The following is a 16,614-nucleotide window of genomic DNA, read 5'->3' on the forward strand; positions in this document are numbered from 1 at the left end:
GGCATTCATGAGATTAGTTGCAGCCAACCCCCCCAAAGGTTCAGGGGCCATGCAGGCGCACTGCCACCACTCATATGCATCTCTTTCATAGTCCATTGTTTGTAATCACCATCCTCTCCCCTTCTCCCGGCCAGACTTCTGACCTTTTTTATTTGCCTGTCCGGTTTCAGCTGCCCCGTGAGCTAACACATATATTAAAGAGCAGATGTGCAGGCGGTTGTCAGTGAATGCTAATGAGGGCCTCCATCAGCTCGGATGATGACATACAAACACGCGGCCCACTTTTCATCACTCTTTTTGTGTTAGCTCAAATGCTAACAGAGCTTGTGTGACACGTAAGCGTGCGCGCGTGACGGTGCGTGGGACTCGCCGTGTCCCCGGGCTACACAAAGCGCGCCGCTCTCCCGACAGTTCCCCCCCTTTTCGCCGCAGAGGCCTTAGCGTGCACGATCAATCTCACGTGGGCCAGTCATGGCGTGCATGGGCCTGCCGCTGATTCTGACTCGCTCTCTTCCCTCCTCTCTCCTCCCGCTCACCTCCATCCTCCGACCGTGGGATAGTAGGAGCGCCACCTCGGGAGAGATGACGCCGGAGCTAGCATCTTTCCGGGAGGATAATTAACGCAGCCCGCATGGAGGTCTGACCTCACCGTCACTTTGCTGCAAACAGGTATGCAGGCCTTCCTTTTTCTTTTCCGGTGATACCCAACAACTGTGTTTCTCTGACTGACTGATTTGCTGCCCAGCGCTCACTCACACTTCTTTTACCCCCCTATCTCTCTACCGCTCTCTCTCTCTCTCTTTCTCTCTCTCTCTCTCTCTCTCTCTTTCTCTCTCTCTCTCTCTCTCTCCTTCTCTCTCTTTCTCTCTCACTGACTAGGGCTGAACAATTACTCAAATTTAAATCCGGCTTTATGTTATTATACACACATATATTTTATTTCTTTTTATAGTGTTTAGAAAGGTTCAGTGCGTAATAAGTGCAGTCCACAAACTGTATATCATACGTTTACATATTCTTGTTTCGAGAAACATGAATATTTGAAGTGATACAGCCACTGACCTGTTTTGCATCATTGTTTTAATCTAGTTTATGACTGACTTATGTTCACGCCACACTTGTTTGGTGGAATTTTGTGAAGTTGTTGAATTGAACGCTTAAAAGAGGAAAGTGTTTAGTAAGTTAACAATTCTACTTGAAGTAGATAGCCTATTAATTCATGGTTAATTTGTATTTATTTTAACGTAAGCTAACCTCGAACAACAAAACACTTATTCATAATAGATCTTACTGTAATACACATTACCGTAATCTATTGCTTGTGTTTCTCATACATACATGGGAAGATGACCTTGAAAAAATAACAATAAAATAAAATAACATGAAACGACAATGGCAATATTGAGTGAAAAAATCTCAAGTAAATTGTTTTTCTAAATTGTTCAGCCCTATCACAGACCCGCACACACACACATAGGCCGAGGCCGGCTACTGTGTAACTTTTAATAGTGTTTGCTTGAGCAAGGAAAGCTCTTGATCTACATTGTGTGGGTTTGCAGGTTTACAGGTGTAGACTTAGAGAGACATGTTTGGTGCTCTGAGGTGGCAAATGTCATGTTTTTGAAGTACAAGTGGGTTGTCTTTACTGCTCTGGGCTGTACTAGGTGCTTGTGCACCTCTGATCGACTCTCTCAAAGGTTACCGCGTTTCTCTCTTCTGTGATTTTTGTGTATTTGATGTGCGATTCCTTGCTGAGAAAAGAAAGGGCGGGGAAAAAAGAAATGTGTGAACAAGCGTGATGATTGTGAGGCAGTTAAATCTGTCTGACGGCTTTTCAACGTTTTGCTTCATTGTATGCCCTGAGGGGATTGCTGAAATTTTACATTTGCAAACATATTTGACAACGCATGTTGACCCAGCATAAGGGCTGCAAATGTCAGTGTTTATTTTCAAGAGATTCTAATGACTATATTTTGGCGGAATTGACCAAGTTGTTTTTGAACATTTTCGGGAAACGGGAGATATCACAACACGTGTAACCAGTTACCTGCATTCAACCCCTGAGGATGACCTAGATGACGCAGGGATCAAGAAAAGACAATTTTAGCAAGCACCTTGGCATTTTTTATTCATTATATGTTAAAGTACGTTAAAAATGACTGAGCCAGTTGTACAATTAGGCTACTGACTTCTTATTTTAATATACACAATTTATTACCAACTCTAAGGCTATGTTCGTCAATCCATTTTTGCACATTTGCTGCTTGAATGCGTGCATAAACTCACTGGACGTTTTTTCCGGTACACAACCTACGCCTTTACATAGACAATATTGCTGAGTTTTGATTGACAGTCAGAAATGTTAATTTCACGTTTTTCACGGTGATTGTAGTTTGCTGTGGCGTACAACTGCACTGCATCTGTCTCGCGAGCCAACTCAACTCAAAAGACCTCAAATACTCGAAACAGCTGCAATGTGTTTCATGGTTTTGAAGCGGTCATTTCAGCGCTCTGACAGACTTGCATTCTGCCTGCGTGCCGCTCTTTCACAGTTCGGTGAAAAGGGAAAAGGCCTTTCCTGAAAATGCCACTCTCGTTTTTCTACGTGGAGGATATTTTTGGCAAGGGTCAGCACTGGTATGTGCGAAAAGCGCCGCCATATAGAACGCATCAGAAGGGCTTTGATTTGGAGGCAAAATGGCAGATTTTCCGAAATCCCAACCTTTTCCAAATGCGCTTCAACTGTCGCCGTTTAAGGTGTTGTAGCACTTAAATCCATTTCCTTTTATTAGATAAGGCTAAGTGGCCCATTACCAAGTTGTTCTAAACTTAATTTACATGTTCATATGAAGCGAAGCTGGATGTTAATGGCTGACAAATTAACCCCTGCAGCATTATCTTCCAAATGGCTCGCAGCATATGATAACCTATAATCAATATCAGCAATTACGTGTCAGGAGGAGGCGAATGGCCGTGACCTGGCTCTCATGAAGAGACCTTGTAAAGGAAACTGGATCTCTTACTCCAGTGTGCACGTGCAGGATGTCTCGCCCCTCTGATGTCATTACACACACCTGGGACCACCTAACATCCTCTCGCTCCTCCATCATTGCCTCACCCTTGTCGCTTTCTTGTCTCGCCCGTCCTCATTCGGCATTGACAAAGAATCACATTTGAACTTTGATTGGCGCTTTATGGTCCTTCCATCTCGCACATACACACACAAATGAAACTATTAGTCATCATTACAAACACATGGAATAGAATATGTGAATTATTAAATCCTAGTACATGATAAACCTTTATTTTGCAGTTGCAAAGTGTGATTCCAAGTATGCGTGTGCCTCATTTGCTTTCGTTTTAATATCATACTACCTGATTTCTTCTCAGAAATTGTTATGCACACACAACATAAGACAAAGTGAAATCTTTAAATGAATGGGAAAGGAGCTAAATTGACTTTTTGAGTTGACCTGAATTACAAATCTATAGTTTTGATGTGAGTGACATCATTTCACAGCACTTGAAAGTACATCAAATAAATTGCGTGAATTGTATTTGTTTGGCATGTGTTTTAAAATGGACTTTAAGCATTTTGTCACCTTTCTAGGGTCTTTCTAGTCATTTTTTTCTCAGTTTTTTCAGAACATACAACAACTGAACCAAATACTCATTATTTTATTATCATTTTTATTTGAGGTCTATAATTTGGATGATCTGTTTATCTAAGGATGTAGACGATTTTAGCAGAGGTGACCAGCATCACAAGACATTTAAGGCAAAAAAAACCCACATTTTCGTGTGGTCAAAATTTTGAGTTAGACCATTATTTTACGAAAAGTGATGATTCGAAAATCCACAAGGAGTTAATCTGAGCACAAATCATAATGGTTATTAATAGCATATAGTAACACATTATTGTTCAAGTCTTACAATTGTTATAGCCATTCTTACTAATAGTTTGATCACTTTTACCCATTTTGTTAGCCAAGTAAGACAATATCCTAAGTTGATACTGTTCACAATATATAGTACCAAAAATGTGTGCTTTTTTTGTTTGTTTTTGTTTTGTTTTGTTTTTTCTTCATTACCTCTGCATAGATTGTCAGTCATCCAGGTCATGGTAATCCGCAAAAGTTAAATTCAGGTAACTGGCCTATTCATGTTTGTTGTATCATTTATATATATTTTTTTCTTGTTTTCCAATAATGATCCAAAATGACTTCAGCAATTATGTTATTTGGCCAATGATTTGCTACCTGATCCAAAAGTTATTGTGACAATTTGATCATAAAGTCGTGCAAATGAGACTGGCGGGCCTTTTACTGCAATCATTGCTTTATAGTGCTGTGTTATATACCTAATTCCGAATTATAGGTATTTGACTGCATGTATATTATATTTAAAACCTAAATATAAATCATAGTATAATTTCCAGGGATCATCACGTACTGAAAGTATGGCTACCAATTTTAGATCAATTATGATAACAGTAATTTAATTATAAAACAAATAATATAAATAAATAAATAATTAATAATGTATTAAAAGCTAAATAGTAAATGTACACATGATTTTAAAAATGCTTTACGAGGCTGTGTGTGTGTGAGTGTGTGTGTGTGTGTGTGGGTGTGTGTGTGTGTGTGTGTGTGTGTGTGTGTCACTCACTGCAGAGACCTTGAACTTCACCAGGGTGGGCTGTGGGGAGGGTGGGGGGGACGTGTGGTTGGGCGGCGCCGGCTGAGAAGGGGTTTAAGAAAGTAGGGGTCTGGGGGGGCTCAGCTTAGAGCCATATGCCTCCATGCACTGCTGCAACCTTGCTGTCACTCTTGTGCTGACATAAGTGTCTCTTTGGTATTTTTTTTTTTGTATTAATTATTTTCATGATTTTTTTTGTTAGCTCTACTGACATTTTGCAGTATGATTTCACATGTAACAACACTATAATTTGGCTGGTCTGCAGTGCGTTGTTCCTATAACATATGCAGTAGCTACTGTATAACGGTGACGTGTACAGGAGCATGTTTGGGGCCATTTCTCGTCAAGGTGCATTTGTAGTTGTTAGTGGTAAGTTTGCCAGGACTGGATTTGGTTTCACAAATGCTGATTGATTGTTGATCAAACGGATTTCATTGCAGTAATATACACTTACATCCTGCATCGATGTTTCTATTTGCATTGTTGCATGTATCACATTTGCCTGTAAGGCCTCGAGATTAAATGTCGCTATTGCGATGATGTCATGTTTGGTCATCCAAAAAAACTAAACAAAACAAACAAACAAAAAATAAGTTCTCTGTGCATTTAATTATTGCAAAGTACTATCAATATTATTATTGTTATGATGATGTATTATTTGTTGTAATACTTTGAATAAAATGTCATGCTAATAACATAAACATGACGATAAACACACATGGATAAAATGTTTAAATATATAGTGCTGCCAAAAATTGGTTTATTTAAATGGTTACTTGCATTACTACTTGGACGAAAGGAGCGCATTACATATAAAAAAAAAAACTCACGTGCAAGGCCTCGGCACCAGCACTACTAATATATATATATATATTTTTAAATGCTGTTTTTCTTAGAATGTTGTCATAACGAAATTAATAACAGCACACGAAGTGCGTTTTTTTTCTCCTATTTTCAGCTGCCAGCCTGTTGCCTTAATGATCCTAATTATCCCATCCATGCAAACAAGTGTCCTATTAGAATATGATGAATGCTAAAGAGACGGAATAAACATGTCACTCCCAATCGCATCTCTTGCCAAATTCCTACACTGGTGCCCCCCTCTGCAGTGAGCCAATTAACGCAGCCTATTAATCCGCAATGATGCCCAATTAGCCCCCATTAGATGCTGAAGGGTGGGCGGAGGTTTGGAAGGGGAGGAGGTGGCACTAATTGAAAAAACACGCAGACGTGTGTGCGTGTGAGTGTGGGTGTGTGTGTCTGTGAGTGTATGCGTTTGGGCCCTGGGAAGGCGGAAAGCTCTGCGTGCATGCAGGGAGCATTCACATTCAAATGAGAGGGGACACATTTTGGCACGGACGCACGCGTCGACCTCCCGGAGGCGCCTTTTGTGACACGCGTGGATATATTTGTGCACACGCGAGTGTGCGTGTTTATGTGTGTGTCTTATACGCTGCATGATGCCCACTGTATGGCAAACACAGTACAATTAACATGTGCTCCTATTTATTTATTAATGTATTATTATTTCTTTTTATTATTACTTTTTTTTTTTTTTTTTTTACATTTCCCAAGCAGAATAGAGGACAAATCGTGCGCGCGTGCACATTCATCTGTACGAGTGTAACAGAGCCTTGCACCTGTCATATTCTCGTGCGCGTGTGTGTGCACGCGCCTGGCCGGCCATGCGTGTCACATTTGAGGCGCCTTTCCTGCGGCATGTGTCTTCTTTCTTGTGTGACCTAAATACGCATTTTATTGCCCATGCTGCCCATTTGAATCATATCCTAAATAAAAGCTAAAAAAAAAAAAAAAAGAAAAAAAAAACACCTAATTTTACTCGTTTCCTCGCGTTTCTTTGATGAGCGTAATATTAACGTCGATGAGAAGCTCTTTCATACCTGCATGCAAAAAAGCTCTCTGTGTGATACTCTGCCTTGTAATGTAATATTAATGCATGCAGGCTTGTTTCATATCAGGCGAAAATCTCTCCCAAATTGTCCTCCACAGGGACCCACTTAGTGGGAGGCGCATATAGCAATGATCAGTCTTTTTAGCTTGCATATGAAAGCTATCACTCCACTTTATACTGTAAGTGACAAGCATTTGAAAAGCTTAGCTGCTATATAGGCCGCAAGCGTGTTCTCTTTCAAAAAAATCTTGTTGAAAATTAGAATAGTACTTTCCCTTCTACTGCAGTAAAAAACATGGGGAAATAGGAGCAATAAATCTATGCATTTGACGTCATTTGGAGGTGCTTGTTGCTTTAATTTAAATAGTCATTAATTAGAAAAAATAGATACCATATCTTAGTGTGACTGTGAATAGTATTTATGCATCCTATTTTACATTGCATTAAATAACACAATTAACTATTTGATCACCTACATACAAAGACTGGAAGCCACATTTTTCATCATTACCATCCATTTGTGAATCTGTTAAAAAAAATCATTGAAAAAAATTCACTTAAACAATATATAATTACAAACACAATTGTCATTTCAGAGCAGATTTTGACGGAAATGAGGATGATCATGATAATTTCATGTATAGATAAGACGCAAACATGACAATATGGTCAATGTGTCAAATGTGATTTTATTCTATCTATCTATCTATCTATCTATCTATCTATCTATCTATCTATCTATCTATCTATCTATAGCACACATATATATATATATATATATATATATATATATATATATATATATATATATATATATATATATATATATATATATATATATATATCTCCTGATTGGGTCCCTGAGAGTAACTGGCCTGATTTATAGTCAGACCAAAAATTTCATTTTGAAGAAAAAAAATAACATGTTTGTGTCTGCTATGATGGAAAGAAAGATCCAAAGATTATATTGTAATCATTGTCATGCAAAATTGGACAAAACATAGTACTACCTTTAAACTCCATGCTTATAAGGTGATGATTGTGCTGATGAGACCAAAAAGGAGTCTTGGATAATGAGGCATAGAGCAGCCTGAGATGGGGTCTTCTCCCCCTGAATAAATCCCAAATTATACCTCGAATCAAGAGAACATTCTCTGCTGGGGCCACAAGGTCAAGTCCATGACCTCTGACCTGAGGGAGTCTGGCGAGGGGCTGAGGTAGGCTGTTGATGATGGAGGAGAGGGAAGCGTCTGGGCCCTGCTCGCTGTCTGTCTCCACAACCTGCTGTCCTCAGCCGCGTTCCTCTCCGCTTGATTTTAGCCAACAGCGCATCTATTATTCAGCAGCCTTATTAAAAGTTATTTTCAAAGCCAGATGACCTGCCATCGGGGGCCTCTGAGTGGGCAGACAAGCTGCAAAGCCCAAATGGACACAGTGGAGCTGCTAAAACACACAGGCTGGAAACAAACAGAAAACAGCACCTGCATTATTAAGAGGTGCATTCGCCATTGCAGAAATAAGAGCTCGTGAATATTTCAGAAGTGCAGTTTCAAATATAGATGAATGTTTAATTAACGACAAGTTAGCCCGCACAGGTAAGCAAAGACTAAAAAAACTATATTTCACTAAGGCACTAAAAGGATATCTCACATAGGCATCTTTTATTAAAACCTAAAATGGCACCCAGTAGAGTACAGGCCCAACCATCAACACCAGATGATACTGCTTCCTGCACAAACCCAAAATGAAGGATTGGAATTCAAGCATTTTTCACTGAGTAATTCATGAAAACAATTAAGGGAAATGTTGCTGTTATATTAACAAGCACAAATACAAAAAAATGTTCACATACCCTTAGCCTAAAAAAAATAGTGTTGTATTTTAACAAAATAAAACAACATTGGTTTATGGCCCAAAATAACAATGACAATATATTTCTTTGAAACACTATAATTATGTAAGTTTCTTTTGGACCAAACAAAATTTATAAAATGAGTTAGTATAAAATAAAATAAAAATGCAAATGTATAAAATTAAGTATGCTTTCAATGTGGAGACAAACATTGGATATAAATGTTGCGTATAAAATTCGCGTTGGATATAAATGCATACTAATCATTTTTTTACGATTATGCCAATTTTGTAATCGTGGAGTGTAAAAATTGTAATTGCAATTGAATTTCAATTCATTGCACAGTCCTAGCCTATGTATAGTTTCGTTGTATTTTTTTAACCTTTAAGTTAAATTTTACTTTTTAAATTTTTAATTTGGATACAGCTGCATTTAATCTTCAAGTAGTCTTTTTATTATTATTTTTTTAAATACATTTATTCAGGTACAATTTTTATGTAACTTTTAATACATTTTAATTAAATCATTCAAATGTATTTTTTCATTTTCCTGTAGTACTTAACTGAAGTGTTACAATGGCTTAAAATGATATTAAATATACGTTCAGGAAGAATGCCAGTCTTGTTTTTGATAAACATTTAGGCCTACTACGCCACTGTATTTTAATGTTGGTCGTGATGATGGTACTTTGACAGCCAAGTATTTTTTAGTTACTACTTGTACATGTTTGAGAAGCACTGAACTGAACAATATGTTTATTGTTGTCGTTGTAGTTCGGAAGTGTGGCCTCATAATGATATCTGGGTGTAATGTTTTGTTTACATATCGAAACAACTCTCAGTAGGATAAAGTACAGTCCTACACTAACGACTATACTTGATATAAAAATATCGTTACATTAACACACAATCAATTAACATTACACAGGATTTTTTATATCAGTGTATTATGTAACATAAGATTGTGTTTAGTTAGTGTAAATCTCGTTAAAATTAGCTGTTAAAACTCAAGGAAATAAAGCTGTCCTCGAGACAAATTTTAAAATCTTCCTCTTCAATGTAATTATACTTTTAAAAAAGCAGCACATGAATTTATGCTGCTATCCCGAGGACATGGACTTAACCCCTGCGCGTGTGTACTTTTGAATATTCACATCTTGTTGAAGGAGCGTGACATAACCTTTTCTCCCTTAATGCGCCTTGTGCACATGCACTTCCCAGCTGTGTCCAGATTGGGCTGACTGGCCAATCAGGGGAAGATAGTTGGGGCGACGGATGGAGTGTGTGTGTAGAGGCGTATAGAGTAGGAGCAGGCCTAGGCAGAAAGGTTGAAGTGGGGTGGAGGGCTGGGGAGGGTAACAGGGTGGAGGGTGGGGTTGGGGGTTGCAGGATACAGGCTGGCTGGCCGAGTGCTGTGTCTTTGAACCTAACAGATGGTGAAGGTTAGGTGACGTCCCCTGGCCTGGCCTTTCCCCAATAATTGAGTATAATTTGAGCAGCAAAGAGAGGAGGCCTGTCCACCGTCAGCCTCGTGGAGAAGAGATGAGCTTAATATGAAAATGATGCCGCATTACGGCCAGCTTCGCCAGGCTGCCCGCTCGCCTAATCCTGGCCTGAGGCGGCACGAATGAAGGAGTGTCACCCTGGGTCTGAGCGCCACGCCACGCACATGAATACATCTCAAAGGCGTGGCCCCCCCCCCACCCCCTCCCACACTCCCCATTAGCCAGCACTCTGCCAGGGCGGATTACACACTCCCACTCAGGGGCCACGAGGAAGCATTCGGGGGACATTTTGGGGATGCGTGCGCGTGTACTCGCTTCACCTCTTCCCCGAAGAACAAAGGAGGTACAGAAAGGCCACTTGGTAGTTCCCTGCAGCCGACTTCATCGCCTTTTCATGCAGCTATCTGATAGCGCTTGAAAAAAAACAAAATAACGCTGCGGATGTAAAATTTCCATATGTGTCCTTAGATTGGCTGAATTTGACCTTACTTGCAACTGTAGGACCAAAGTTGTCTCTCTGGCGCAATGAATGCTTTTACAGCTATTGATCAGGTAGTCAAACTGGACACGTTAACCTGCGCAGCCTCGAAGGGAGTTTGTGGGGAAATGAAGGCGCCCTCAGGGAGCTTCTTTCAAGCTTAAGCAAGCCACGAAAGATACAGATGTGCTCTAAAATGTTAGTAGCGGCGGTTGTGGATATCTTACCGGCAGGACACTTCTAATGATGCCTTGCCACACATTTCTCAATCTGTTCTTAATAGAAACCTTGTCGTTGCAAAAGAGGAATTCATCTTTTATGAAGTTCACACATTTACTTTTGAACCATTCTTTTTAATTTTCAGTCCACGCACCACATTCAACTTCATTTACATCAATCCCATAAATGTACACATAGCAAAAGATTGATTTAATGTGCGATGCCTCTTGTAGTTTTTCTCTTCAGCAATCACCTATTTTTGTATGGTTCAACTAATTAGAACTAACCCACCTTTTAATTTTATTCGGATTAAAACAGCTCAGTTTGCTTACATGGTAATATAGTGATACATTGACAGACTAGGTTTTTTTTCTCCATTTGTGTTGTGAGGCAAAATTGGAATTCAGAGCAAGCTTACAATATACACTGCCGCTTGAATGAACTAGTGCAGCAGTCGATGCACTTTCAACTGTTTATTAAACAGGACAAACAATGAAACACACATACAAAATGAAAACACTCGCAAAGAGCATGTGGAGAAGAGACTCTTACTGAACTAAAAGCATGGAGCTGGAGAGAGAACTTCTCGCCTGAATAACGCTTTATGAAACTGGATTATTTCTTTACATTATCTCATTAAAGTTTATATTCTATAATGCAATGCTATTTTTATTCATTCATGGTTCCTGCAACGCCTTAAAAAATCTTAAAAGGCATTTGAATCCAAGAATTTGAAAACAAGGCCTGAATTCATTGGCATTCAAATATCTTAAATGGATCATGCAAGTCTTTCAGGTCTTCAAAAATTTCACATGATAAGTACGATTTTATGATTTTAAATAGTCTGAAAATTAAAAAAGTAATAATTTACTGAATGACTCTTGCAGTAATATGACACAATCACGACAGCGATTAAGAGCGATGTGGTTTTAGTTGGGACTCTTCAAATATGCAAACGTCACAACACTGGACATGAGAAAGATTGTGAAGTTGGTCTTCCAGACAGACTGAATAAGTCTGGCATGTAATTTGCCTTAAAGTGGAAGTCAACCCAAACATATTTTTTTCAAGAATATGTTGTATGCTGGCCCATAAGGTGAAATACGGCATTCTGATTAATATTGCATTTGTGGAATATGAGTTAAGCAGCAAAATCCACCCATTTTTAGCCATTTCAGGGGGCGGCCATTTTGTCACTTCTGTACACTGAAACTGACATCACAACTACTCAGGGCTCAGGTTACGAACAACCACGGCTCAGCTTCAGAAAACAGGTCAGTCGTGATTGGTCGTTACCTGAGCCCTGGCCAACTGTGATGTCATTTTCAGTCAACAGAAATGGCAAAATGGCCGCCCCCTGAGATGGCTAAAAACACGTGGATTAACTCTATTCCACAAATGCATTATGTATCAGAATGCCGTGTTTCAACTAGTGGGCCTGCATAGAACATATTCTTGAAAAAAATATGTTTGGTTTGACTTCCCTTTTAACCTGTCGGATCCCTATAAATGCTCGATTAGTGTGTGCGTGAGTAATGTGTATTGTCAGGTAACGTCCAACATGTGTAGCCCAGACGAAACGTTTTTCCCGTGGCCTCACCTTGCTCCTCTCGTCTCCCAGGAGCGTTATAGCAGCTCTGTGGCTTATCACTTCCTCCTGTAAAGTAGAGCTGTCCAGGAAGCCTCCTGGTCTGAGAGGAGTGTCCCCATCTCTCTCAGTGTGCTCCCTGCACATGCTGCTATCGGGAGCCCGAAATACTTTTCTGCAGCACCTCAATTTAGGAGCGACCTGAGTTTTTCCAAGATGCATGGCGTTTCTCGGACAACGTTTTTGCTTTGATTTACAAGCAAAAATTTGAAAACTCAACTCCCTTCATAACTAGCAGCCGTTTGGCAGTGAACAATTCTCCAAAAAAGACACTTCAAACTGTGTATTGCCATTCCTAGTTGAAGTTGGGTAAAACTAATACAAAGAGAATTACTGTTCATCAGTGGTTAGATATTCTCCCCATTAATGATAATGGGGAGAATCATAGATTTATTGAGTAATGTCCTATAATTTTCTTCAGAAAATCTTATCACACGAGTTACAAATATTAATTCCCAAACATTTAAAACCCTCTGTGCTCCATTTAAATGGTACTGAGAGTTTGCTTATTCAATAATTTCCCATATTTATTAGGAATGCTTCACTCTTGGAGTACTTTATTTATTTTATAACCCGATACCACACTGTACTTCATAAGATTAGTCAATAACGAAGGGAGTGATATCATAGGTTGAGATAAAAATACCAATACATCATCAGCATAAAGTGCGAGTTCATGCTCATCCATCCCAATTTTTATCCCGGTTACAGATACATCTGACCGCTAAGCGATATCCAGTGGTTCTATTACAATTTCTAATGCTTTAATTTCTGTTTCTAATTGTAAAAGTTGGTCTTGCTTCTGTTTATTTTTATATGATAAGAAATTATATGACCTCTCATATAAACCTTTAAGGGGAAGTCTACCCAAACATATTTTTTTCAAGAATATGTTCTATGCAAGGCCACTAGTTGAAACAAGGCATTCTGATAAATATTGGGTTTTGTGGAATAAGAGTTAATCCACCATATGCAGGTATATCTGAGTGTGTTTGTGGCAGCTCAAATTATTTACTTGCTTACTCGGGTTATATTTCCCGTTTGCTCCAGAGGCAAATGTTATCTTGCATGCGTTTTTAATTTTCACAAATACAAGTCAAAGACAAGGTTCAACTGTTTTATTATCTGCTGATTATGTAACTCTGTATATCTTTCCTTAAATGAATAAAAACACATTCATTGTTCCTTTTGACCCATAAGATCATAGCAGAAACTAGGTCTTTGAATAGTAAAACAAAAAAAAAATCCACTTTTAAATAAGATCAATTGTAAACAAACCCAGGGCAAGCCTTTGAAAGGTCCTGCCAAGAGATTTACCTTGCCCTGTGGCAAATAATATTTTTTGAACTGAGTTTAAATTTCAAGTGTCTTGGGCTTATAAGAACCTGGAACAAAAGAAAGCCAGTCTCTGAACAGCAAATATTATCTGCTGGCTGGGCAAGATGTCAAGACTGCCTTTTGTTGTCTCAAATGCAGGGATAGACCTTGTGTCTGGCAAATCCCAGAATAAAGCACAAAATATAGACTTATTTACTCGAATTCAGTAGGATCACTACAAAAATCTCATCCTTATGCACTCATAGGGAACTGATCTTGATGCTGAACCCGTGTGCTATTGTTTGGATTTTGCTTTATTTCATTTCATATATTGCATCCTTCCTTCATTTGTTTCTGATTTATGATGTACATGATATCGCCCATCATCAGAATTAACATTTTGCCCTTCAATGTATGTCTTTCAGGATGACTTTCTCTGTGCAATAATACTTGCGCTACTAAAGCAAGTAATGGACCTTTTTTGGTGCCTTGATCAGTGTCATGATGAAAGCATATGGGAATGTGTCACAGGGGCCTGCTGTGACTTCCATTACTCCTTAATATCCTGCAATCATTTGCTCCCAAAATCTCGGACTCTGTAACAACCTACCTCGGCAAGCACATTTGCACCGCTCCCTCCTGCCTGCTGCGACACATTTTGTCTTTCTTTAAAAGAAAAAAAAAATCATAGTAGGCATTATAAGCGAACTGCACCATTTCATTTGAAAAACCCTTTTAAGAGAATTTGGAGAATTGTTTCTGCATATTTTATATACAGTAACTGTGAAGAAAAAAAGTGCTGAAAACTGAGGACTTTGCAATTGTCAAATGCGGCGATGTAGCGTTCAAATGTTTTTCAACATTTCCGTTTTAAACACTCGCAGTGGTCCTCGATTGATTTTAAAAATAAAAATGTTTACTGTAGCGGAAAAGTTTTAAGTTATAATGACAGTGTTAGTCACTAGATGGCAGACATCACTCGGACGCCTCCAAAGCCAAGACTTTACTTCTCCATCAGAGAAGAAGAGAAGAACAGTTCCTGGCCAGAAGCCAGGACTAAATTGGGTCAAGAAAATGGTGTCTTTCAAGTTAAATATAAAGTAGGCAGCGCATTAAGCTGTATGTTCACCGAACCTAAACACAAATCTGCCAAGTTTGCTTAGCTTGCTAGTTTCCCCTCACCACACACGTGTACGCATACAAGAACTGTTGACAGTTCGTTTGAAGTGCTTGAGGAGTTAACTGAATTTGTGTCCTCCAAAAACATAGATATATTCACTACTTAATAATTTTACAAACATGTATGATGGCCTAATTGGCACATGAGTCTTCCCTCCCTCACTATATCAGTGGTTGTCCCACACAATTGCAAATGTAGTTATTATTACTAGGCCCGTGCTTGTTGGCTTGCAAGCTAGCTGGCGGCTGGCACCTGTCGTCGCAGAGCGGAACGCCCCGCGACGATCCGGTGCAATATATTCCAGTCACCAGAGGCTTTAAGCAGATGTAGATTTGCGGCTCAAACATGTAGCTGCTGTATGTACAGGTATAGGCTTAAGAAAGATGCCAGAGGAGGTAGCATCCATTTTTCAGGCCGTAGTTGTGATATTTGATTGAAAGCTGTCACTTGAGCGGGGTGTGGTTTCAGAACATTCAGATGATTTCGAAGCCTCATTTTATATTGTGATTTAAATTTTTATTTATTTTTTTTTTAATCCTTCTACTTTTGGGTATCTCTGTTATGTATCAAATTGAGACATTTATTTTCACCTTAGGTGGGTTTTAAATGATTGAATCTTTTCAGGGAACTGAACTAGGAAATAGACAACGTAATTCACATTTTCTTTGGAAAAAGCCTATAGTCACTGCAGCTCTCCGTTGCATCGCTGCCGTTGCACATTTGTAAACGTGTGTGATGCACGGCAAGGGCTTGTAACTATCCCGGTATCGCCCCCTGATCCCATTCTTTAATCCTTCTGATGAAGCCTGGGCATTCAGAGGCATGATCCAGCAGACAGCAATTTGATTGCACCATATGAGGCTCTCACGTGGCTGATGGTGGGGTGGCGATGGGCTTCATCACCAGGACAGCCCACAGAGGGAAACGCATGAATGAAATCCAAAGCGAGCTCCAGCGTGATACGCTGCACTGCCCGTTTGTGCTCCTTTTAGCATCATAGGGTGTAAACGTCATGCCAAAATGTCTAAAACGCTTGCGACTATGGAGGTAAACAAATGAGTCAGGTAGCCACACAAAATGGTGGCGAGCTGCACACAGTTTAGCCCCTCCCTCAGCTGTGAGGACATGACGCCGTCACCCTGATCATGTGATTAAAGAGGATTGGAAAATACATGTGTGTGGATGGCAGCTGCCTCCAGACTTCCCCCGTGTTTGTTTCTCCGCCTTTAAAGACAACACCCGTGTCAGGCAGGAGGACAAACACAGCGACATTTTATACATTCAATGTTTTTTCCCACATGAGGCTTGTAAACACACTTTTATATTACATACTTCATTCATGAACTACATTTAAAATCACCTTTTAAGCAGTGATTAAACAGGGCCAAGAAAATAGTTTTTCCTTCCATTAGACAATGCACATTTTGTTCTATTTTGTATATTTTGGCCCTCTTATGTTGAAAAATAAAGAAACCAACCTATCACCAACATTATTATATGAGGACCACTGAAACGATGAAAAATACTTAAAAGTATTCTCTGTCTCCACATTTCAGTCCGACATAGTTCATAATCTTTGCACATGTTTTCAACAATTATCTTCAAACATGTATAATGTATTTAGAAACAAATATCGGAATTCAGAAGATTCATTTTTGTCGTAACTATATATATAAAATATAAATGTGTGCTAAGTTTGACATCTTGAAACAAAGAATGGATTGGAGGAGGACAGAGAGTGTGTAAAATGATTACATTTGGGTCAATAGACCATGCCTGACTGTATATAAGGAGGGTTCCGCCGCC

General features: G+C 39.3%; 1 protein-coding gene across 1 annotated transcript in view; it reads left to right on the plus strand.

Moving 5' to 3' along the window:
* Window positions 1-16,614, plus strand: part of zfhx3b (zinc finger homeobox 3b) — a 402,832-nt gene that overhangs the window by 107,807 nt on the left and 278,411 nt on the right. The window contains exon 3 of the mRNA XM_086024981.1: window positions 564-669. The gene's annotated coding sequence lies outside the window, so the exon portion shown is untranslated. The remainder of the gene's footprint in view (window positions 1-563; window positions 670-16,614) is intronic.

Source organism: Filicampus tigris, chromosome 3, assembly GCF_054856515.1.
Source record: "Filicampus tigris isolate MCC_2025a chromosome 3, RoL_Ftig_1.0, whole genome shotgun sequence".
NCBI lineage: Eukaryota > Metazoa > Chordata > Actinopteri > Syngnathiformes > Syngnathidae > Filicampus > Filicampus tigris.